The sequence below is a fragment of the Nycticebus coucang genome, chromosome 18 (assembly GCF_027406575.1).
Source record: "Nycticebus coucang isolate mNycCou1 chromosome 18, mNycCou1.pri, whole genome shotgun sequence".
Taxonomy (NCBI): Eukaryota; Metazoa; Chordata; class Mammalia; order Primates; family Lorisidae; genus Nycticebus; species Nycticebus coucang.
The window spans coordinates 75,535,311-75,559,276 of record NC_069797.1 but is presented as its reverse complement, the minus strand read 5'-3'; the positions used below and the strand labels follow the sequence as shown (position 1 = coordinate 75,559,276).

At 51.9% G+C, this 23,966-nt stretch overlaps 1 non-coding gene across 1 annotated transcript; it reads left to right on the top strand.

The window, feature by feature from the left end:
• The first annotated feature begins 3,527 nt into the window (after window positions 1-3,527).
• LOC128571325 (U6 spliceosomal RNA) lies at window positions 3,528-3,634 on the top strand. The gene has a single exon (XR_008375756.1). It is a non-coding gene; the product is annotated as a U6 spliceosomal RNA (small nuclear RNA).
• The last annotated feature ends 20,332 nt before the right edge of the window (window positions 3,635-23,966 follow it).

The window sequence follows — 23,966 nt, the reverse complement described above, 5'->3', positions numbered from 1 at the left end:
CCAGGGAGGCTCATCCGAGCCTTTGGTGCCCAGAGGTTTGCTGGAGTTCTCTCATACTGTCTGTGTATCCAGCCCCTCTGGAGGTTAAGACTGACAGGTATGTCCCAGAGGCCCCATCCTGGACGATGTTGCTGGACTGGCAACAGTGACTAAGGCCCCGGTCAAGCAGCACATTGCGGAAACTTAGAGATCAGATCGTCTCCCAGGAGTGAGGTCAAAGGCCAGACCTCTGTTGGATCAGGTTCATACTCCATGCCATAGGTGTCCTGTGGCTGCTGAGCCTCCTGGGCCCTTATAACTGTTACTTGTGCCCTGTGGGATGCTCCTGTCCTCATGTGAAGACACCCAGGCTACATTGCGTGAGGATGAGAGAGACGTCACCTGACGGCTGACAGCCAGCACCAGCTGCCAGACAAAGTGAGTGAGGTCACCTTGGCTGTCCAGTGCCTCGGGGACCCCCAGGTGACCACAGCTGCATGAGTCAGTGAGACTTGTTTGCCAGAAAAAGTACCAGGTGCCCAGTTAAAATTGGATTTCAGACAAGCAACAATTTTTTATTATAAATTATTGCCTGGGGCCATATTTATGCTAAAAGTTTACTTTGGGTTATTTAAAATTAAAATTTAGCTGGACATCCTGCATTTTTATTTGCTAAATCTGGCAATTCCACCCTAGGTAAGACTATAGAAGAGCTGCCTGGCAGAGCCCAGCCATACTGTTGACTTACAGAGTCAGAAGCAAATTAAGTCATGGTTATCTCAAGCCACTAAGTCCTGGGCTGGTTTATTCCACAGCGGTAGATGAGGCTTCATGCCAAATGATTACTCAATACCAATGGTGCTCAGACTTGACCGTCACCCGGAGCACTCCCTAAAATGCAGTTTGAACAAAAAAAATGTATATATAGCATTTCAGGCTTAACTTAGATAAGCTGCTTTTATCGAAAATCATGGATGTGCCTTTCCTTTTATAAAATCTTGGGAATTTTTGTTTAGGAAATCTTCATTTTGCATAATCTTAGGAATTTACATTAGGTCTTATTCTGTTGCACAGTGGCTAAACCATAGTAATTATTCTAGCTAATGAAATACAGCATAGTTTTAAAAATGCGGTTTGCTAAGGCCCACTTCAAAATTTCTGATTCCGTGGTTCCAGGGTGGGGTGAAAGAATGTGTATTTCTAACAGGTTCTCAGGGGATTCTGATGCTGCTGGTCTGGGTACCACACTTTGAGAACCACTGTTGTAAACTGATCCATGGTCAGTGATTGGTTCAGGAATGGACATGTGACTCCCTCTGACCAATGAGGGCTGAGGGCAAGTGTGCTGGGGAGCTTCTAGGAAGGGTCTTCATTACTCTTTTCTTCCTGTGGATGTCCCTGGGTCTGGATTCAGTACCTGGGACTGCCTCCACCATCTGGGGCCACGGTCAGCCCTGGGGAAAGGGACAGGGAGACACTGAGGTCAGCTGATGCAGCCTCCCCCACCCTTCTTCCACGGCTCCTGCTTTGTGAGGTAGCAAAGCCCCTATTGATAAAGCCACATGGATTCAGGGACTCTGTTACTGCAGCCAAAAGCACCTAAAAGGATCTACCGAGAAGCAGTGGCCCAAACAGTGTGATAGGCATCCAGCCGAAGCCACATACAGGGCTCAGCCTGGGCTCTGGGCTGCAGGAAGGCCTCACTCCCTGTAGTGATGTGGGGTGCATCAGTGGGGTCCAAGGGTGGGGGAATGCTAACCTTTTCCTTCTGTCCCGGTCTCCAGGCTGGAATGAGGAGAAGCAGGGACCACGAGACCCCCGTATCTGTAGCCTGAAGGTGTAGCAGTCAGACCAAGTGAGAGTAAGAGTCTCCTGGGCAGGGGTGCCCCTGAGTTATTAGGAGACTGGAGGGGATAGCGGGTCTGGGCAGGTCTCCCTGAGCTCCTGTGAGCGCCCACGGAGTGGAGTGAGGCTGCTTCCCAGCCGATTTCATGAGGGGAGACTACTTTACAGTCATCAAGGAGAATTAAAAAGGATTTCTGTTCCTGATTGTGGCTTAAGGAGACAAACAAATCCTCAGTTATTGGATTAGTCTCTCTGAGGAGTGACTGAACCCCCCTTTTTTCGGTACTTTGTGAGTGGAGCAGGAGAATCTGAGGAGCTTGGCCACTGTCCAAACCCTGCCTTGGGCTGGGTGGGCTTTTTGTCTCTTTTGGACACGCCTGAAAAATAAAGTCCAAAGTCCTTAGCAAAAGCATTCAGATCCCACAGGGTGACTGAAGTCCTTGCTCTGACAAATGTAGGTCCTGGACCCAAGTGCGGGAGGGGAGGGAAGAGGACCAGAGGGGTGTGCACAGCAAAACTCCAGTCTGTGTCAAGCTATGGCAGAGCCTCCGGGGCCGGCTTTGGACAGCAGGCAGTGAGACAGGAAGAAATAATTTGGCCATAAAGGAATAATTTGTGTGAAGCATTGCTTGAGAGGAGCCAATAGTATGACTTCTTTAAAAAAAATAAAAACGGAGGTAAAACTCACGTAACATAAACTATGGTAAAGTGAGCAGCCCAGTGGCATTTTGTGCAACCATTAATATATCCAAAGCATTTTCATCACCCAGGAAGCAAAAAGCAAACTCTGGGCACACTAGACTTCACGCCCCCTTCCTCCCTTGCCCGGCTAATCTCTGTAGATTTACCTACTCCAGCTGTTTCCTACACACAAACGGAGTCACACAGTGTGTGGCCTTTGCATCTGGTTTCTTTCATTGCCACCATGTTTCTGAGGGTCATCCCTGCTGACATCCCTGTGTGTCAATCACTGATTCACTCCCTTTTGTAGCTGAATGATCTTCCATTTTGTGGCTGTACCACCTTTCGTTAATCCTTTCATCTGGTGATGGACACTGGGGCTGTGTCCACCTTTTGGCTAGTACATGCATTGGTTTCAACTGTTAGACAGATTCCTAGGATGTTACGAGTTCTTACAGGGCAAGTCTAAACATGGGGACACAACATGTAAACACACACGATTGAGAGCCCCACAGATGGGATTTGGGGAAACCACCAGGACCCGGGCCGGAGAAGGGGTCAGATCACACGAGACCCGGGAGTTCCCAGCACACAGGCTTCCTTTAGTAAAAGCAGAAGATTCCCCTGCGAATGGTCAGAAATGACAGTTCCTTCCTCTAGAATACCATCAGCCATTAAAGGTATTTTCAAAGACCAATGACCTGGGGTCATGAGATTATATTAAGCAGAAAAGGAGGAGAGCAGATTTGTAATATTCGGTATCATTACCATTTTGTTCAAATCCATTTGCACAGATGAGCAACTGGGAGAAGATGTGTGATCGGACTGTGGGCTTTGTTTTCCTTCCTTGTAATTTTGCATTTTACCAGTTTCCTGCACTTGAAGATATCAGGAAGATCAAAGGAGTTAATGTGTCTGAAAGACTCAACGGGGCTTGGGGCACACTGAATGCTGTATTGGCATGTGCTCTCTTTATGATAATTTCTAGTTATAATCAGAAATTTTTTTAAGAAAAAACATTTGTGCTCGCTTCGGCAGCATATATACTAAAGTTGGAACGATACAGAGAGGATTAGCATGGCCCCTGCGCAAGGATGACACGCAAATTCGTGAAGCGTTCCATATTTTTTAAAGCTATAACCCAGTTACAACCTAAGAATAGGGGGAAGGGGGAAAGGGAGGGGAGGGAGGGGGGAGGTGGGTAGAGGGAAGGGAATTGGTGGGGTTACACCAGCGGTGCATCTTACAAGGGTATATGTGAAACTTGGTAAACGGTCTGTGAAGCTAGTGAATGATGCCCCATGATCATATCAATGTACACAGCTATGATTTAATTAAAAAAAAAGAAAAAACATTTATTTTTGTCCTTCTTCAAAATCAGAACATGCTGCCTCTGAGAAGGCAGAGAGGGTCAGTCCAACAGGGTCTGGGAGGAGAGGGGCTGGTCCCATGGGTAGTGGGGTGACACTTGCTATCCCTGGCAACTGCCCTGGAAGTGGTGAGGACACCCCAAAGATTGCCCTCCAATCTAAACCATAGATTCCCTGCAAAGAGGGCTTCTAAGTGCTCCCTGAGGATTGTTGCTATGACAGGTACAGCCAGGATTGGAGGTGTCGCCTGAGGATGGCATTAATCCTGGGGGAGGTGTTCCGTTCCCAGGTATCCAAGGGGCTCTGCTTGGTGAAAAGCAGCCAAGGACAGGTTTATTCCTTCAACACCGAGGATCCTGGGAGGAGAAGGAGGAAGATCAGCTGGGGGCAGGAAGAGATGACCTCTGCCCCCAGCCTCGCATCCCACTTTCAGGTGTTGGGAAGGCACCTGGCCCGGAGGTGTCCCAGACGCTGTGTCTGCGCAGCGTGGCCACCAGGGGGCGCGCCAGGCACCGCGAGGAGCTTCCACCGCCGCCTATTAAAACCAGAAGGGAAGTGATGCCCTGACCGCGGAGGGCGTGCGGGGCCGAGGAGGGGCCCTGGCATCTTGCTTCCGCCTGGGCTCAAGACAGGTCCTGGAGGGCGGTGGGGAGGCCTGGTCCTTTCTGCATAGGACATGTTCCCGACTGAGCAGCTGGTGGGGGGGTGCAGGCGGGGACTTGGGGGCTTTCTAGCTGAGCTGCCTTGGGGCTCCCTGAGGGCAGCCAGCTAGCAGGGCCCTGGGGAAGGCGCCGGCCAGATGCGTGCAGGGATTCAGGCCTGTGGACAGCGGTGAAAACCAAGGTGTGTGTGTCTTTGTAAGTGTGTGTGAGTCTGAGCGTGACCCTGTGTGTGCCTGCGACAAATGCGGTGTGTGTTCTGCCTGTCTGCAAAAGGCGGAGATGGTGGGGGGCAATGCTTCCGCCCTGGGCTTCCCGAAGGGAAACTTGGTCTCATCCCTGCTGAGATCCTGCTCCAGAGCTTGTGAACACTCACACACGCACACACTACGCAGAGACGTGTGCACACATGCGCACATACATAAGCACGCACCCTGTACTTGAGACACGCATAGACACACACACACTTGTACACATGTGTGTACGTACCCAGGTGCACACAGATGCATGCAGATACACACACATAACATGTACGCACACACCCCTCTGCCAGTTAGAAATAATGTGACAGGACACCCCAGGATTAATAAAAACATGTAGGTGGTGGCACAAGCCAAATCTCCAGGCTCCCAGTTACCCGTATTCACCTCCACTGAGTCGTGCCTGAGACTGAAACCCAGTCATTTGCCCATGGACAGAAAGTGCCCCTCAGGTCAGCTGCTCCTAAGTGGGGCTGGTTGTGCTTTTCCAGAGGCTCCTCAAAGGCAGGGAAGCTGGCCGGGAGGAAGGGGCAGACTGGGCTCAGCCAGCTGAATGGGCTGGAGGTGACCACCCAGCGAGGTGGCGCAGAGGGAGAGTGAGTTACCCAGGTGACCTGCTGCCTGGTGCCCCACGCCTCCTGCTGGCCTGTACATCTGTGCCCTCCACCTGGCTCTGGTCTGTGACCTTTCAACCTTGGAAAGAGAGTTAGGAGGTTTTTGTTTTCACCCTGGGTGCCATAGGGCCACCACTCCAGCCTGGGGAAGTGCTATGCTCACCATCTTCGGATTTGGGGACCAGTCTCCTCTGAGTCTAGCTGGCAGAGCCTGGTGACAGCCTGCCTCCCTGTGAACTTCCCAACTTTTGTCCCCTGTGTTCTCCAAATGCCTGAGCATACCTAGTCTTGCCCCTCTCCTGGACTTTGTGCACACAGGGGGCACATCCATGTCAGCCCAAAGCCCCTCACTCCTTTGTCTCCTAGAATCCACTTAACCCTCAGTCCGCCCACCCCTGAACAGGGCTGTCACTTATCCCGGTGGTTTATACCTCTCCCTTTTTAAAAAAAAATAGGGCTTTTTCTCACAAAATTTGCCCTTTCTTCTCCATCTGCCCACCCTGTCCTGGGAGGGGCCTTCTGGCAGGAAGAGTAAGGAGCCGTCTCCTGGGCACAATTCTCTGTCCTACCCAGCAGGGGGAGGATGACTATTTGGTGGAGCTGGATTTCTGCTGAACACCTGCAGGAATGAGCCTCCTGCAGGGTCTGACTGTAGGATAGAGCTGGGATCCTGCACAGGGAGTGAGTGGAAAAGGGGGTGGGAGGGAGGAGGCCAGATAGGAGGGCCTCGCAATCCAATGGGGATCCAGGAAGGACAGTGGGTGACTGATGGGGAAATGGGGGAATATTTGCACTCTTGTCTGGGCTTTATGTGTGCTGGGGGGAACGACAGCCAGACTTTCTCTCCCTACAATGTCTTCCCACACTGTCCAGATGCTATAGAGGCAGCCAAGGAGCCAGATGCAGCTGATTCAGGCCTGGTGTCTGAGGCCGTGCACAGCCAGCTTCCTGAGTGTCCCAGCATTACCTGGGCTTCCTGCAGTCCCAGGGCAGGAGAAGAGGGTCACACCGGCACACCAATCATAGGTAGAAAGCGGGGAATGGTCACAGGGCCCAGTCTGGATGGGCAGGACAGCTCAGCCTCTGGAGGTGTCTAGGCAGCTGCTGGCGGGTATGAAGGTACCCTGACCATCCAGTGAGAGGTCCCATAGCCCCAAGAGGTGTCCTGGATCTGCCCTGTAGGTGGCCTTGGCCCACGGTCAATGAGTTCCCCTTTCCCTGGCACTCAGCCTGAGCACCTCACACCAGACCTGCTCCAGGGCCGTCTTCCCCGTGAGGGGCATCCCTGGGCAGGCCCCAGGCTCAGTCCTGTGGTGCCCCAGGACAAGTGAAAGCAGAGTCGGGATTCGAATACATGTCTCTCTGATGCCAAAGCCCCTTCTCTGCCACATAGCGTGACGCGGACGGACGCTGTCAGTGATGCTGCCTCCTCTGGTCCTCACACAACCAGCAAGCCAGGCACTATTTACTCACCATTTTATGGATAAGGAAACTGAGTCAGATTGCCGGATGGAGGATTGGAAAATGTGTATTTGGGGGGTGGGAGGAGCAATGGGACTGGGAAGGCATCATGCAGGGGACACCCCAAGGTGCAGTGGGCTGGGCGCTGTGCCAGGTGTGGGGCCCACGAAGGCAGAAAACACGGGTGAGGGTCCCTGAGCCCAAGGAACTTCTGACGTAGAAGGTACGAAATAGGCTGGCAGGAGGAGCTGGTAGCAGGAGGACCCACGTGTCAGGCTGAGGAATTCAGGCATCTGCCGTGAGCCCCGAGGGAGCCGTTAAAGCAGGGGAGGCACAGCCGGCATCCCACGCCCCTCTCTCCTCACACCTCGGAGATGGCTTGTTTCTTCTTCAGTGGGAAGAACAACATGGATACTTACAATGCACATTAAACAGAGCCCCAGGTGCTCCCATTCTGCCCTGGAAGGAGGCATATTCCTGGGGGACAGGCTTGCTAAAGAAGCTTAAAGTCAGGGCCGGGAGGTGCCACCTTGGTTACTGAGCACACCCTCCAACAGCCTCCTCAGGAGTCAGTGGGAGGTGACATTCAGTGACTCTGAAATCCTTCTGGGTACAGGGTCCTACTCTGCTGAGTCCTCACCTGGCTCCTTCCATGATTCAAAGAGACAAAGTCACCCAGAGCCATAGGCAGGCCACAGCCAGACAGGAACTCTGGGTTGTGGGGTCCCAAGCACCCTGAGAGGAGGGCAAGCTGAATGTCCTCACCTCCCACACCTGCCCTGGGCTCACCCTAGCTGCCTGGCCTTGCAGGTAACTCCCCTCCCCTGCCCAAGTGTTAAGTGTGCATGTCATGGTCTGTGGCCCCTGAAGGAACATCTGGAAGGGGCTCCTGCCTTGGGTAAGCCTCAACCCCTGGTGTTCTTTTTCTGCAGAAAGAATGCCATCTCCTATCCTTGTAACCTGAGTGTGTGTCCTAGGCAGTTAAGGTGGAAAGACCTTGTGCCCAGAGTCAGAGGCCTGGGTCAGACCTGACGTCTCAGCTGTACCTCACAGCTGACGAAAGAGAAGTTCAGAAATCAGTAAACACTTTCCCAGGGTGCTGGCGACGATCAAAGGGGAACATATACCATGTGTAAAGATGGGATTACTTCTGTTCCTCATGACTGTGTCGACTAAAGAAAAACAATACATTTTTAAACATTTAAAGTTAGTTTTACTTAGAGGCCTTTGACTTCTTTATTTACCTTTTTTAGAAATGGGTTCCCTACTATGTTACCCAGGCTGAACTTGAACTCCTGGGCTCCAGGGATCCTCCTGCCTCAGCCTTCTGAATAGCTGGGGACTTAGGAACGTGACATCATGCCCAGCTTATTTATGAGCCTTGCTGGGGACCACAGCCATGTAGCAGCCCCTTAGAGAGATTTATTAGACATGGTATGTTAGCCCACAGTTTATGTGTGGGTTGCAGAGGTTTAGTATGTGTAAAATTATATTAAACTTGTTTTGAAATTATATATAGATGTATTTTAGTTTATTCCAATTTGCATAATAGTTTTTTTAGTGTTTTAAAAATTTAAGGTTAGGGCGGCGCCTGTGGCTCAGTGAGTAGGGCGCCAGTCCCATATGCCAGAGGTGGCGGGTTTAAACCCAGCCCCGGCCAAAAACATACAAAAAAAAAAAAAAAATTTTTCAGGTTAATTTGAGGTTACAAATGACGAGGTTACATTGTTTGCATTTGTTAGGTAAAGTTCAGATTGTAGTTGAGCCCTTCACCCAGGGGGTGCGCTGTGTACCCTTCCATTGTGCCCACTAGGTAAGAGTTTACCAACTCTCCTCCCTGCCTTCCCTCCCACCCCCCAGTTGAATTTAATTGTATTTTTTCCTCTTGTGGGCGTGTAGTTGTATATTTACTGGCTTCTTATTAGTATCGAATACACTAGATACTTGCTTTTCCATTCTTGTGATACTTTACTAAGAAGAAGGTTCTTCAACTCTGTTCAGATAAATGTAAAAGATGTAAAGTCTCCATGTTTTTTACAGCTGAACGGTATTCCAAGGTATACATGTACCACGGTTTATTAATCCATTCATGGGCTGATGGGCTAGACATATACTTTTCTTTTCTTTTTTATTAAATCATAGCCATGTACATTAATACAATCATAGGGAACAATGTGCTGGTTTTATATACAATTTGAAACATTTTCATTTAACTGGTTAACATAGCCTTCACGGTATTTTCTTGGTTATTGTGTTAAAACATTTATATTCTACATTTAGTAAATTTCACATGTACCCGGGCTAGATATATATTAAAGGAGAAGTACATGAAGGTTTGAGTGTAAGAGTAAGTGTGGTTATAGACTGCGGAAGTATTATTATTAATCTGGAGTGTGATTCTTGCATTATTGTTGTTTAAGCTGCCGGAGGACCAGCCCAGTGGTCAGGGTTGAGAAGCCACTCGCCGGAGCTCCCCTAAGGGGATGGTTTTCTGCTCTGGGTGGGTGTGCACATTCCCCAGGTGGGGGCCGTTATTAAACTCTGATGTCAGGACTTCCCTCAGAAAGCTGGGTTCCTCTGCTCTGGGGCAGAAGCAGCCCAGGTGGCTCTATGCAGGCAAGCCGGGGACACCTACTTTGCAGCCTGTGTTGCCCTGTCTCAGGCCCCTGCAGATCAGCGTCAGGGACTGAGAGTGGGTACTTGTGAGCCCCGGAACTCTAGGCCATGAAACTCGATTCTCCTGCAGGAGCCCCGGGGAGCTGACGCTGCCTCTCGGCTGCTTGTTCGGCTTCCACAGCTGCTGCCGAGTTTCTTTCCAAACCCTTTCCTCCATCGTCATCCCTGCCAAGGCTCCAGACCTTGCAAATGTGGGCAAGGCAGAGCACAGCCTTTCAGCTGGGCCTTGGCCAACTTGAGGGAGAGGTGGGCTGGAGGTTGCATTTCCCGAATGAGGGTCTGCAAAAAAAGCATGGCTGATCCCACCATGGCTAAGGGGTCAGCCTGGAATCAGCACAGGAAGCCTCACTCCCTACGACTATACTACAGGGACCTGGCCATGCAGAGTGGACAACACTTTTTCCCCAGAGGGACATTAAGGACTGCGGGTTAGTCTTCCTAGAGGGATCTTGCTGACTGTCACTGGTGTAAACCCGGTCACAGAGGTGTAAACCCGGTCACAGAGATTTACAACAGTTTACACACTGGTGTAAACCCACAGAGGACCAGGGCTGGCAGCAGAGCAGCAGGCTTTGGAGTTTACCTCCTGACCATAGGGACGACAGTATGCCAGGGTGGCCCTCCTCTCCCTGAATTAGTGTGATGAGTGCCCGGCACTGTGGGGCTGTCTTCATTCCCGATAAAGGCTGCAGTGCCTTTGAGGACCCCCCAGCCCCTGCCCTGGTGCCATGCCTGCTGGAGCCCGGACCAGGGGCTCAGAACAGAGGTGGGAATGGAACCTGCGTGGCCTTTCTCACTCACTCACTGTTGACCTCAGACTTTGGACCGTGGTTTTCTAACCTGTGAGGTGGGATAATAGTTATCAGTTCTACTTAGGATTTTGGGAGGCTCAAACCTGATGATGTGAGCGAATGGGCTTTGAAAAGCATGTCCAAGGCGTGTAAATGCAGGAGTTTATATATAGGGCAAGGCCCCACTGGCTCAGCGGTACAGAGAAGCTGTGTGCACAGCCCGTGATCCCCCGTGGAATTGAGGATTGTGGAATTAATTGCCTTTGGAAGCTCAATTTGCTGCGTGTGCACACAGCAAAGAGGAATGGGGAGGCCTGGCCTTTGCCTTTTATGGCAGTCTGGGAACTTGAAACACTCTACCTGTCATTCTCCAAAGCCTTTTATAGTCCCACAGAAGTGTGTGTCTCCACAGAGCCACACATCACAGGTAGCAGGCTAGACAGGGCTCATTAAATCATGAGCTAATGCAGGGGCTAATTAAATGCTTCTGACACTTGTTACCATCCGCTGAGGTTGGAGAGAAATCGGAAAGCTCTGTGTGTTTTAAGAAAGCCTTGGTCTCAACACCGCCCTGTGGGGTTGAGCTCTCCTGGTCTGAGCCCCAGAACTACAGAAACGCTATTGGAAGATGGATTCAATCCTTAACTGATTTCCATTTTAAGACACAAGCTGTGGGGATTATTACAAAATTACTTCAGTTAATTAAAAAAGAGAAAAGCTTTGAAGTAATTTACTAGCGTTTATGTATTTTGTCCTAGAGCAGTCTCTGTGGATGTGCTGGATTCAGGACCGTGAGGCCTTCCCTTGTCATCGACTACGATGAGAGGATGCCATAAGATTAATTACTGACTTTTTGTGACATTGACTTTTTGTGTCATCAGATGAATCCATCACCGACTCTGTTAAAATCTTAGTTAGTCAGGCTCAGAAAATTGATCTACCGGTTTCTCCAAAGTAGCCCTCTGCTCTCCCACGTGAAGTGTTCACTTCCTTGCTGCAAGGCCAAGTGACTTGTTTCGATCCTCTGTGTTCACCCCCTACCCAAACGTGGGCGAGGCCTCCTCTGTGAGTTGATTTTCATGGGTGGCTCCAGTTCTAGGAGAAAGAGATGAGAACATTTTTACTCAAAAAGACTGGTTTGGGGCAGCACCGGTGGCTCAAAGGAGTAAGACGCTGACCCCATATGCCGGAGGTGGTAGGTTCAAACCCAGCCCCAGCCAAAAACTGCAAAAAAAACCCCAAAAAACAAAAGACTGGTTTGTCACCCTTAGTAGGGTGTTCCCTCTTCCTTGGTGATGTACAAGGGTTCTTCATGCATCCCAGGTAGGATTCCTTTGTCATATAGATGCCCTGCAGGTGTCTCTTTTGAGTCCATGGGCTGCCAACTCCTAATAAACAATCCACTGTGCTGCCCACCTTACAGAGAAGAGAGGGACTCTGGCATTACAGAGAACTGATGAGGACTTCTGAGGAGGCTGTCTTAGCCACACACCAAACCGGAGTCCAACCAAGCTGTTTGCTCCAACATCCAATCCCCAGGAAACACGGGGGATGGAGGAATGTGATAAGCCACACCACGGGGTGTAAGATTCGGGCTGCAGGAGTCTCTGCAGAGCAGATGAGCCTCCTTTTCAACAAATAAGCTGCAAAGAAAACTGGCAGATTAAAAGGAACTTAAGAAACATACCAACCAACTATAGTGTTTGAGACTTGCTTGGTTCCTGATTAAAATAAAACTGTAAAAAAATTAAGGTGTTTAGGGAAATTGACTAAACGCTGACTAGGTATTCGGTGTCATAGAGAAATGAAGGTTAATTTTGGGAAAGTCTGATGATGGTGTTGTGTCTTTTGTTTTTGTTTTGAGAAAGAGTTTCAAGCTGTTCTCCCTGGATAGAGTGCTGTGGTGTCACAGCTCACAGCAGCCTCAAACTCTTGGGCTCAAGCAATTCTCTTGCCTCAGCGTCCCAACTAGCTGGGACTACAGGTGCCCGCCACAAGGCCTGGCTATTTTTTTGTGGTTGTTGCAATTGCCATTTTAGCAGTCCTGGGCTGGGTTTGAACCCGCCTAACCACTGAGCTACGGGCGCCGCCCTTGTTTTTCTTTTTAAAGACTCCTCTTTTCTCAGAGACACATCCTGAACAGCCCATCAATGATGTTGAGGGTCTGCTTAAATATAATCTGATAGGGGCAGGTGGAGGGCAGGGTGAAACTGAGTTCACCAAGGGTTGATAATTAATTAAAGCGAGGTGGTGAGCATGTATCTTTCTGTGCAAATGTCTGAAATTTCTACAGTAAAAAGGATCTTTAAGCCAGTGGTTTGCTTCAAGCCTGGATATTGGGTGAAACGTCGCTGGCGCCTTGAAGGCAGCTGCCCCCGACCCTGTGGCCCCTGGCCTCAGTACCACCGAGCCTTCCGAACCAGCCCTGCAGTGCTGCCCCGCTATTCACAGGCGCCCTCATGGGAGGAGGATGGTGTGGAAGTTTCTAGTTGCCTAGCAATGGCTGGCAGCAAATCGATCTCCTTCTCTGTAGCACAGTAGTCGAATATTGATTATCTGGGTGATTTGAGGATTCAACTCTCCAGAGGAACACACATTTTTTTTTCCTGGGTAATCGATCAGGACTATGACAGTGGGTGAGCTGAGGGAGGAGATGTGGATGCGAAAGGTTGGGGTCAGGTGAGCAGACAGGTGAGGGAGAGGCAGGGGTCTGGAGAGGTGGGGGAGCAGCCTATTGGTGTCAGGGAGGTCAGAAACGCCCCTGAGTCCTCTCTCCAGGGTCTTTCAGAGAAACTGCTCTCCAGTCAGCCCCTCTCCTGTCGGACAGCGCCTCAGGATGGCCAGCTCTGTGGGACTGGCCTCCATACTGCCTTCCAGGAGTTCTGGGATGCTTCTTGTTACCAGCTGGTCAGCAAATGGCTTTAAGGGGACCCCGGTGCCAGCCTTACTTTGGGCCATGACCAGCTGTGTTGAGCAGCCGCACTAGCTTTGCTCTACTTACAACCATATTAATAAGTACTAAGGGTTGGCTATTTGCTGGGGAGCCTGGGCAATATATTGGGTGTGGCTCCATGAAGTGGCACTCCGCTTCTTGGCAAAGCCACTCCAAGTTTATGTTCTTCTTTGGGGAGGATCAGCAAGGCTAATTGCTTCCAATTTAATACTCAAAAGAACAGCTATGGAGAATGTAGAAGAGGAAGGCTGCCCCTTGAATTAGTCATCTATTACTGCTTAACAAACAAGTCCAAAACTGAACAGTATGCAACAATGAGCATTTATTTCTCCCTCCTTTGTCTTTTTTTTTTTTTTTTTTTTAAAGGCAGAGTCTCAGTCTATTTCCCAGGCTAGAATGCGCGTTGCCATAGCTCACAGCAACCTCAACTCCTGTACTCAAGCCATCCGCTTGCCTCAGCCTCCTAAGTAGCTGAGACTACAGGTGTAGTCTAGTTTTGCTATTGTTAATAGAGATGGGTCTTGCTCTTTCTCAGGCTGGTATTGGACTCCTGAGCTCACGCAGTACACCCACCTCAGCCTCCCAAAGTGCTGAGCCACCATGCCTGGCCTCTCCCTCATCTGTTCGTGGGTCACTGAGAGTTTGGCTGTTCTCGTCTGTGCTCGGCTGGAGTAGATTCCAAGCTGTAAGTGGGTCCAGGCCTGATCTGTGTGCTTTCATCCCAGGTGGACCTCAGGTTTACTCAGGGCATGTCCTACTCACAGTGGAAGGCAGGGGGCAAGAGGGTCAGCCCCTGCACACAAGCATGCTTCAACCTGCTGCTCATATCATGTCTGCTAACATTTCATTATCAAAAGAAAGACCCAAGCTCAGTATCCAGGGAATTACATTCTTTTTTTTTTTTTAGGACAGAGTTTCACTATGTTGCCCTTGGTAGAGTGCCATGGTGTCACAGCTCACAGCAACCTCAAACTCTTGGGCTTAAGTGATTCTCTTGCCTCAGCCTCCCAAGTATCTGGGACTACAGGCACCTGCCACAATGCCCGGCTATATTTTTATTGCAGTTGTCATTGTTTAGCTGGCTTGGGCCAGGTTCAAACCTGCCAGCCTTGGTGTATGTGGCTGGTGCCATAACCACGGTGCTACGGGCACCAAGCCAGTATCAATGGGACAGGGAATTACATTCTGCCCACAGTGTGCACAGCAAGCATTTGCTGGAGAATAATTTAATCACTCAGACCCTCACACCTGAAAAGTGGTCTCCATTCTAGCTCAAAAGTCATGAGAGAGAGTGGGCGGCACCTGTGGCTCAAAGGAGTAGAATGCCAGCCTCATATGCTGGAGATAGCGGGTTCAAACCCAGCCCCGGCCAAAAACTGCAACCCCCCCCCCAAAAAAAAATTCCTGAGAGAAACAGTGATGGGAGGGAACAAACCAACAGCTCATGTGTTCCTGTTAGCCTTGGCACAGGCAGCCCCTGCCCCACCTGCCCCCTGCCCCCCCTCCTCAGGAGGCCCCTGATGTGGTGGAAAGCAGGTAACTGATGTTAGAACCCAGAAGCTGTTGGCTGCCATCATAAGGAACAAGAGGAACCCTGGAAGCTGGGGAAATGTGCTGCAGCTTTTAAGCTGAGCAGTTTTGCAGCCTTGGAAATTCTCCTCTGTGTGTGTGCAAGCGTGTGTGTGTGTGTGTGCACGCAAGTGTGTGTGTGTGCATGCAAGCGTGTGTGCATGTGTGTGCGCAAGTGTGTGTGTATGCGTGTGTACACATGCAAGTGTGTGTGTGCATGCAAGCGTGTGTGCATGCAAGCGCGCGCGTGTGTGTGTGTGTGCACGCGTGCACATGTGCATGCTTGTCTGTGCATCTCTCCCTCTATTTACATAGACTCCTGACAGGGGCAGGGATAAGAAAGGTCTCCATCACCACTGGGGAAAGGAGGGCAAAGGGATTGTCAAGTCTGCCAAAGATGCACTGAAGATGCAGCCGTGTTTGCACAGAAACCTCTGATGCGTAATAAAGGCTGGGAAGAGCAAAGAGATGGAATAAAACCACGGGCTGGCTCGTTACTAAATACTATGTTTTCTGGGGGGTGTTAGAGGCTGTTTAAATTCCAGGGCACAGAGCAGCTTTTAATCCATTCTTACTTAGGTAGCAACTACTCAGAGCTCTGGCTGGGAACCGACAGTGTAACTGGAAAGGCCAACTCATCCCATGGACTCCCAGGCTGGTGGAAATAGCAGGTGCGCCCGGAGAGCATCTGGCTTGTTCCCACTGCCGAACATCAACAACATCAACCAAAGGGAGAAGTGAGGATAAAGCCCACAGGCCTGGCACACAGAGGAGCCATGGGCCCCTTCTCCATCTCCCACTGCCCTGATGCTTCTTCTCCAAATGCAGGATCAGAGACAAGATGGCAACGTTTCTGGAATGACGGAGGAAGTCCTCTGCAGGATGTAATGGTGGCCTAATTTTAGAAATGTATTGATACATAGGCCAAGAGGGGCAAACGTAAATGCTGTCTAGGTTAAGGAAAAAGCAATACGTAAATAAAAAGGCCAGGTGCAGTGGCTCACGCCTGTAATCCTAACACTTCAGGAAGCCAAGGTGGGAGGATCAACTGAACTCAGAAGGCTGACGGGGCCAGAGTGAGACCCCCATCTCTACTAAAAATAGAACAACCAGCAGAGTGCTGTGGTTAGCGCCTGGAGCTGAGGCAAGAGGATTGTGTGATTCCAAGAGTTTGAGGTTGCCGTGAGCTGTGATGCCAGAGCACTCTACCCAAGTGACAAAGTGAGACTCTGTCTCCACCTCCCCTGTGAAAGAAAGGGAAGGAAGAAAGGAAGGAAGGAAGGAAGGAAGGAAGGAAGGAAGGAAGGAAGGAAGGAAGGAAGGAAGGAAGGAAGGAAGGAAGGAAGGAAGGAAGGAGAGAGAAAGAAAGGAAAAGAAAGCCACAAAAGACCTATCTGATATCTGCACCCGCCAACTACAGCCACAGTAGTGCTGCCTAATAAACATCCTAAAACTCCGCGGCTTAACACAGTAACCATTTACTCTTGCTTAGCATTGCGGGTGGGTTGGGATGACTGCACTCTTTGTATATTCATCTGGGGACTCAGGAACAGTAGCTACCCACGGGAAGCCCTGCTCCTGGTAACAGCAGGGGTACAGGAGGCAAGCTCAAGTGGGGGACACACTTCACACCTCTACTGTGCCACGCCTGCTCACGTCCTGTTCCAAAAGCAAGTTGCACGGCCAAGCCTCAAGTGCAGGGACGTGCACTGTGCCTTTGCTGGGAAGAGCTGCAAATCTCCTGGCCTGTATCTGGGAAAAAAAAAAAAAGAGCTGCAAATTCACACTGTAACAGGTATGGATACAGGGAGGTGACAGCGTCTAAGGGACATTTACAAGCAGATAAACAGCCTGGAGTACTGCACGCAAGGCCGGGGTGAGGAGGGAAGACACTGAGGTCAGGCAAGGTGCGGCAGCCACAGTCTCTGGGGGCTGTGCCAAGGAGCCTGGGCTTTTCCCAAGGCAGACAGGGAGCCTGAGAAGGCTTTCAAGCTGCAGTGAGACAGGTTTCTGTTCTGAAAAGTAGCCCTAGTGAACATGCAGGAGGGATTAGAGGTGACAAAAGAGTTCATTTGTGTTTGTGTGTGACAGCTCGTGTATCTCTCCCTCTATTTGAACAGGTTGGAACCAACCTATGGTCATAATAAAGGAGAAGAAGGCAGAAGACGAGGATTTGAGGACTATTTTGGCAGGAAGCAGGAGGAGGCAACTAGCTGGGTGTGGCGGATCAGGCCAGGTGAGTTGTGGGGACAGGACAGACCCCCTGGGTTTCAGCTTTGGGGCAGCAGACCTCAGTCCCCTCCTGTGACTCCAGGAGGGAATGTGGGCCGCAGAGGAAGAGTGTGAGTGTGCATTTCCATGTGAACATGCCCAGGCACCCCCCATGTCCTTACAGTGCCAGACTGCTGGGGCAGAGCACCCTGGGTTGGATGCCTCTGGCTTATGCCCTGCCAGACCATCAGCGCCTTGCACTGTGCCTGGAGGGAGTGACTGAGGGACTGGGTGAGGCCTGTCTGGGCAGCCGAGTGTGGAATTCAGGGAGAACCCTGGGTTCGTGATTTGGGGTCATCCTGATGCAGAAGGTCACTGCAGTGTCTGGGGACCAACTTCTGCGTAAGAGTCCCTCATGGAGGGGCCTACACACAGCCACCACGGCCAGTGGCGCTTCTTCCATCTAATTTTTTTCTTCTCCACGTTGGAGAGTCCCCATTTCTCCAGCGTGGCACCCATGACCCTCTGCAATCTGTCCCCTCCAACCTCCCCAGCCACTGGAGGCCACCTCCACGCTGCGGCTGTGTTCTTCTCCTCCGTGGCCTCTCCCCTCCCCCAAGCCTGCACTTTCTCCTGCCTCCGTGCCTTTATCATCAGGCTCTCTCGGCTTTTAAGAAAAGCCTCTGAATTGCCTCTCCCCCTCTAGGCCAGCCACAAATGCCATGCTGCTTGGTGATGCCTTCAGCACCTCCACCTCACCCTCCAAGGGGAAGAGCCCCCCACGCATCATCCTCAGCTTTCTGCACCTCCTGCAGAGTAAGGCTCCGCATCAGGAGGCAACGTCAGTGCTGCTTTGGCATCTTTGAGCCTCACGGGTCCCAGAGGCCTGCCGTCTCCAGATGTGTCCCCACCCAGCAGCTAGTCCCATGTCAGCCAGATGGGCTGTACCCACCCCAGTTCTCAGCCTAGTGTCTTCCCTGCCTGCCCACCAGTAGAATTGTTCAAATAAACCAATCCCATCCTCCTGCGAGAACCAGGAGGCACCTCACCCCCTTGTTACCTCCTCTCTCCAGTTCATTCTGCTCCCGCCTGCGCCCCCACATGGCCCTGTGTGGCCTGCAGCGTCCCCTCCCTCGGAACACCTGCTAGTGAGCTGTTGTCAATCTCATCTGCCGGGTATTGGGTGTGGTGCATTTGGCCTCCTCCTGCAATTTAGTGTGGGGGTCCCCTCCCTCCCAGAGGAGGCCTGAAAGTGATCAGAACACCCCTCTTCCTGCTCTCGTCAGAGCTTGGCTTTGGTAGGTGTCTTTGTGCCTCTGTCCCTCAAGGTCAGAGGCTGTGTGGCCCTGCCTTGGTGGCCCTGGTGTTCTGCTGGGCCTATGGAAGGAGCTCAGGAGCTGTGTTCTCAGATGGTTCCTTCTGCTCCCTGAAACCCACTCCCTCCCCACCCCGAGGGTCCCCTCCCCGTTCCCCTTACCCCGGATACTCATGTTGCCAAGTACATGCAATTCGGGGCTATGTCTTGCTTTACTAAGTCTCCTGTGCGTGTGCCTAGACCAAGCTGGGGGATTTGGGACCAACATTTATAGACCACCACAAGTCCTTGTAAAGATTTCCTCCAGAGTCAACAGCCCGAGGCCATTTGAATATTGTCTGAAACCAAGCCAGTCCCCCGTTCATCTCCCTTGCTCAGCTCCAAATGATGTTTAATTTTTCTATAAATTAACTTGCACAATGTCATACCACATTACTGCACCTTGGAACATTCCCATTCCGATCTGCGAGCAGCTGACACACGGGTGATGGCACGATTTCCTCCGGGGACATTTCCCTGTAATGTGACTGATTAAAATATAGCTGACTGCGGGAGAAGCCGCGGCGCGCCAGCCAGCCGTGGGTGAGCCAGAGAAACCCAGAGATAATGAATAATGGTTTGTGGCAAAACTGATAATGCACCCGCTATTATATTGACTAGGGCTGCGGCTTCAGTTAATCGCGCTAAATTGCTAGGCTGGAGCTGTGTTCCGTTGGGCTTGGCTGCTGCCTTCCTTTTCTGAAAATTTCCATTTGTCTGAAGTTGGTTCTCGCTTCTTCCTCCTATAACTCCATTCAAATGAGCTGGCTATTTTTGCTGGCGGCTGCCTGTGGGAGTGTGAGCTTGGAACACATCAGAGCTTGGACCCCATCTGTCGTCCTGTGTGCACTCCTTCCCATCCGAGTGGGATCCAGGAATGGGGACCGGAGCTGTCGTGCCCCCAGAAGCTGCTTGTCCAGGGAGAGGCAGATACTGAACCCACAATGTCAGCCCTATGGGTGAAGGACTATGTGCCGGCCATGGTCAGATGAGGCGTTGGCTCAGATCCCACCTGCTCTGCCTTCTAGCTCATCTGTATAGGAGAAACTCAGGAACCCGTCTAGAGTGCGCTGATGTTCAATGGACCCCATATGTAGACTGTGCACTAAATAGTCCTTGCCCCCATGACAGAGGCCTGTGTAAAGGGCCACAAGATGCAGAGGCAAGAGTGACCAGCTCACCAGAAGGTCAGGGCAGCTTCACAGAGGAGGCGACTCAGGAGTTAGGTGTTGTAGGGGCCAGAGGAGCAGAAGGAAAGGGCTGGGTGAAGGTTTCGTGTGTCCAGAGGGGGCAGAGGGAGGCTGTTCTGGGGCGTGGATGGGCAAGTCTCCCAGAAGAAGCAAACGCCTGTCTGATTTTGGATTTTAGCCAAGACGATGGGGATGATGGGGACAGTACTCTTCCACCTCCAGGTGCTGCTTCGACTGTCCCCTCCATCAGCCCACACTTAAAGTAGCTCCCAAATGCAAAAGTGCCAATGTCCCCAGAGACAGCCCTGGGACACAGAAGCCTGGAGTCACAGCCTCCAGCCCCGGGGTGGGCGATTCTGGGACCCACCCCTCGGGTCCTCGGGCGTCCTCAGCAGGTTTGCACTCAGGCTTCTAACTTGACCTTCACTGGTTTGTCCTTTGCTCCTGCTTCCTGGGGTCCCCTGCAAATAACTGAGGCAAACCTGTGTCCCTGCCGCAGGCTCTGCTTTCAAGGGAGCCCAACCAAGGGAGAAAGGCACACACCTCACTGTCCCGCCCCCACCAAGTCTTGAGAAGAGAAAATCGGGACCCAAGCCCCTCTCCACGACACCCACAGTGGGTGGTCTGGTGCACGAGGTCACAAATGAGAGTGGAGCGATTCCTGCCCATCCCTCTTCTCTACTCCCAAAGCAACGCCTGGCAGGGGCTCTGAGCTGCCCAGAGCTGTGGGCCACCCTCTGTCTCGCCACAGACCTCAGCACCGGGTGCCCACGGCCTTTCCTCAATATCACCCACCAGAATGTGCCCACAGGCAAGAGCTGACTCCCCTGAGGACAACTCTGTTCAAATCCAAGTTCACCAGTGACCTACTGCCATGGCAATGCTGAGTAACAACCCAGCCCTCACCGCCTCACCACGACATGTCTGTTTTCCTCACAGAAAATCCGAGTTGGCAGGTGGTTCTGCGAATCTGGTCTGGGCTGGGGGAAACTCAGCTGGGTTTTCACATGTGCTGCTGTCAGCCGGCAGGCTGGCGACTGGCTGGTCTAGGATAGCAACAGCTGGGTGCCACATCTCTGCTACCCTCCCCCAGCCTGCCTGGGCTCACTCCTTCAGTGGGGACAGGCTCCCAGGGGAAAGCGGAGGCCTGGGCTTGGCCAGAAGTCCATTGGAGCTGCCATGTCTGCTTGGCTGAGGAGTCATGGCACCAGCTCAGATTCAAGGGGTGGGGAATGGACCCCACAGGGGACATTGTTACGTTGCAAGGGGTTTGGGTAAAAGGGAGAGCAGAGGATTGGAGCCATCTTTGCAGCCAGTCCACCCCACCAAAGTGCAGAGCAGCCCTCTCTGCTCCTGGCTGTGTGGCCCTGGACTGGGCGCTGAACTCTTGAGTCTCAGTTTTATTATCTATAAAAGGAAAGTAAACCCATCATGAGGGTTCCTGTGTGGGTTGGGACAGTTCCTACATTTAACCAGCACTGACTGAGGGTCTTCTGCTGAAGGTTCTCTAGAGCTGGGACGTTTCTATGCATGATGACAGTGATCCCTGTCCCTGGGTAGCTTGCACCAGGGCAGTGGGACAGAGATGATGAGGCAAAAGCATGATAAGTCCATGGAATAGAACGCTAGCTGGTGTCAGAACCGCAGCAAAGGCGGAGAGGAGCAAGGGAGGTGAGGGGCATGGGGGAGCCATGCTGTGTGAACTGGGGTGCAGGGCAGGCTGAGAAGGTGACATTTGATCCCAGGCATAAAGCTGATGTGGGATCAACCATGTGGATATCGGGAAGGAGCATTCCAGATTGAGGGAACAGCCAGTGCAAAGGCCCTGAGGCAGGAGGGTGGCTGGAGAAGAGTGCGAGAGGGGACCTGGGAACAGGTGAGGGTGCAGAGGTGATGGCCAGACTGGCAGAGCCCAGACACCCTCGTAAGGAGTCCCTGGAGGGCCCTGAGTGTGTGGCCACTCCATGGTATGGGGGGGGCTCCTCTTGCTTCCTGTGCAGAAGGCTTTGGGTGTGTGTGGGGGGTGATAAGAATAAAAGAAACAAGACTATGAGGAGGTGATACAGTAGTCCAAGATGGTGGGGGCTGGGTGGGGGCTGTGAAGGACATGGCAGGGTGGTGGAAGGGGTGGTGCCACTCTGGGCAAATTCATAGAGAGAAAGATGTTTGCAAAAGGTCTTAGTCTAGGACAGCAATGTGAGTATCAGCGTCCTCCTCCACTGCTTCTGAGCTATGTGACCTTGGTCAAGTCACTGCCTTCTCTGAGCCTTTTTGTGAAACGAGGGATTAAAAGTGGCACCTGCCTCACCAGGGTGCCTTGAGTTATGAAGGAGCTAAAGTCTGTTGCACCGAGAACAGGGCAGGCTCCAGGTGAGCACTCCAGACGCATTCATAGGAGCTGTAAAAAGCTGTGATCTGGTGCTGAGGACCCCGTGGGGTGTGGGGTGCTGACGGAACCCCCTCAGCCCCTGCTGCCTCCATCTCTGCCTGGCCACAGGGCCCCCTGGCCACAGAGCCCATTGAGTTCTGTGTGGAGCCCCCCTGCAGGGTAATGGCTTGGAGTGAAGAGCATCTGTGGAGATTCCCTTGACTCTTTGTCACCATCACACCCTCTGCAGGAGAGTGTGCAAGTGGCAGCCTGAGCCCCCTGACCCCAGGGCTGGGCCTGGCGGGAGTGCAGCCCCAGGGATTGCTCCTCTGGAGGTCTCTGTCCTGCATTCCCTTTGAGGATCTCACCCACCCCTTCCCTGCCCTATACACCCCATCTGGGCCAGTGAGCGCCCCTCAATGGCCAGGGCTTAATTCTGCTCCTTAGTGGCAATTCATTAAATGGACAATCAAATGGGAATTAGCATGCACTTTCTGTAAGGCTTTTTATACAAGTAAATGGCTAAATCAGGAAAACATCTTTGGGCAGACCATCTGTCTCAATTTGAGCTTTGAAAAATATGGTCACCTAGCAATGTCCCTGTGTCAGACCCTGCAAACGAGAAGCCAGGCAGGCAAGTGCACATCGCTCCTGCTCCTGAGTGGGTGGGCAGCTTGTTTCCGGGAGTCACTGGAGCCTTCCTTCTGACCACAGCCACCAGGCTGGGGCCCCTTGATGGTGTGGGCTGGTGGGCAGCAGTCTGTCCACAGCAGCCGCACTCACACCGGCATGCAGGGTTCCAACAACGCTGTTGCTGTGGCCACACAGGGCCTGTCTCTGGGGCATGGCGTCCAGCCATGGCAAAGCCATTCTTGGGCACTACCCAGCTCCCCAGCCCCTGGGCCCTTGTGATACAGAAATCTGGGTGCCTCTGGGCATCTCTAGAGGGGACAGAGGCTTCTCAGCATTAGAAGAGCCTGGAGGACTGAGGAGGAAGGGGGGGGCGGGCAGTGGAGGGGCAACGGTGAGAAAAGAGCTGATGGACTTTTGGGTCCTTTCCATTCCAGTGTGGCTTTGATTTGCATTTCCCTAACTGGCTAAGGTGGAGTTTCTTTTTATATGTTGGATGCTCTGTAGGGCCCCTTCCAAACTAGAGGCAGGATGAGGGTCGGGGTGAATTAGAGCTGCACGAAAGTGTCCCGTCCCTGCCCTTTGGGCTCTAGAGCCTTTTTGTGTCAGAGAAGAGCAGCTTCCCTTGGGATGGCTTTGCCTGGGCATCTGAATCTGGTGACAGAGGGAGCCACTGTTTATGATGCATTTGGTGTGCGCCTGGCACTCTCCTAGGCACTGTGTTACTATTACCACACTGTGTTACTATTACCTCCTTGAACCCCTGCAGCAGCTCTGGGTTGATTTATGACTCCCCACTCCAGTTAAGGAAACTGACGCCAGAGGCGTTTTGTAACATGTCCTCAAGGGTGGCTGTGGAGCAGGTGCGGGCAGTACTGGTCTGCCAGGCCATTTGCTACACCCACTAAGGATGTGCCCCCACGCTCCCTGCGAGGTCTCTCTCTGAAGGGCCATTCGAGGGTAACGCATTCTGCTGCCCCTTCCCCAGCGCTCATCTCCCAGCTTCAAACAATAAACATTTGTTATCTTAATTTCTGAAGATCAAGAATCAGGAAGGGGCTCAGGTTTGCCTGTGAGATTGTAGTCAGGCTGTCCCTTGAGGCTGTGGTCATCTGAAGGCTCAACCATGGCTGGAGGATGGGTTTCCATGTCAGCTTCCTCACGTGCCTGTTGGCAGCAGGCTCAGTGCCTTGGCCCATGGATCTCTCCATAGGATTGAGTGTCCTCACAACAAGGTGGCTTTCTTCCCAAGAGTGAGGGATCCAAGAGAGGCTCAAGGGGGGAGAGGCAGTGCCTTTCATGACTTACTATGTTTGTTAGAAGTCCAAGTCCAGCCTACACTCAAAGGGAGGGAA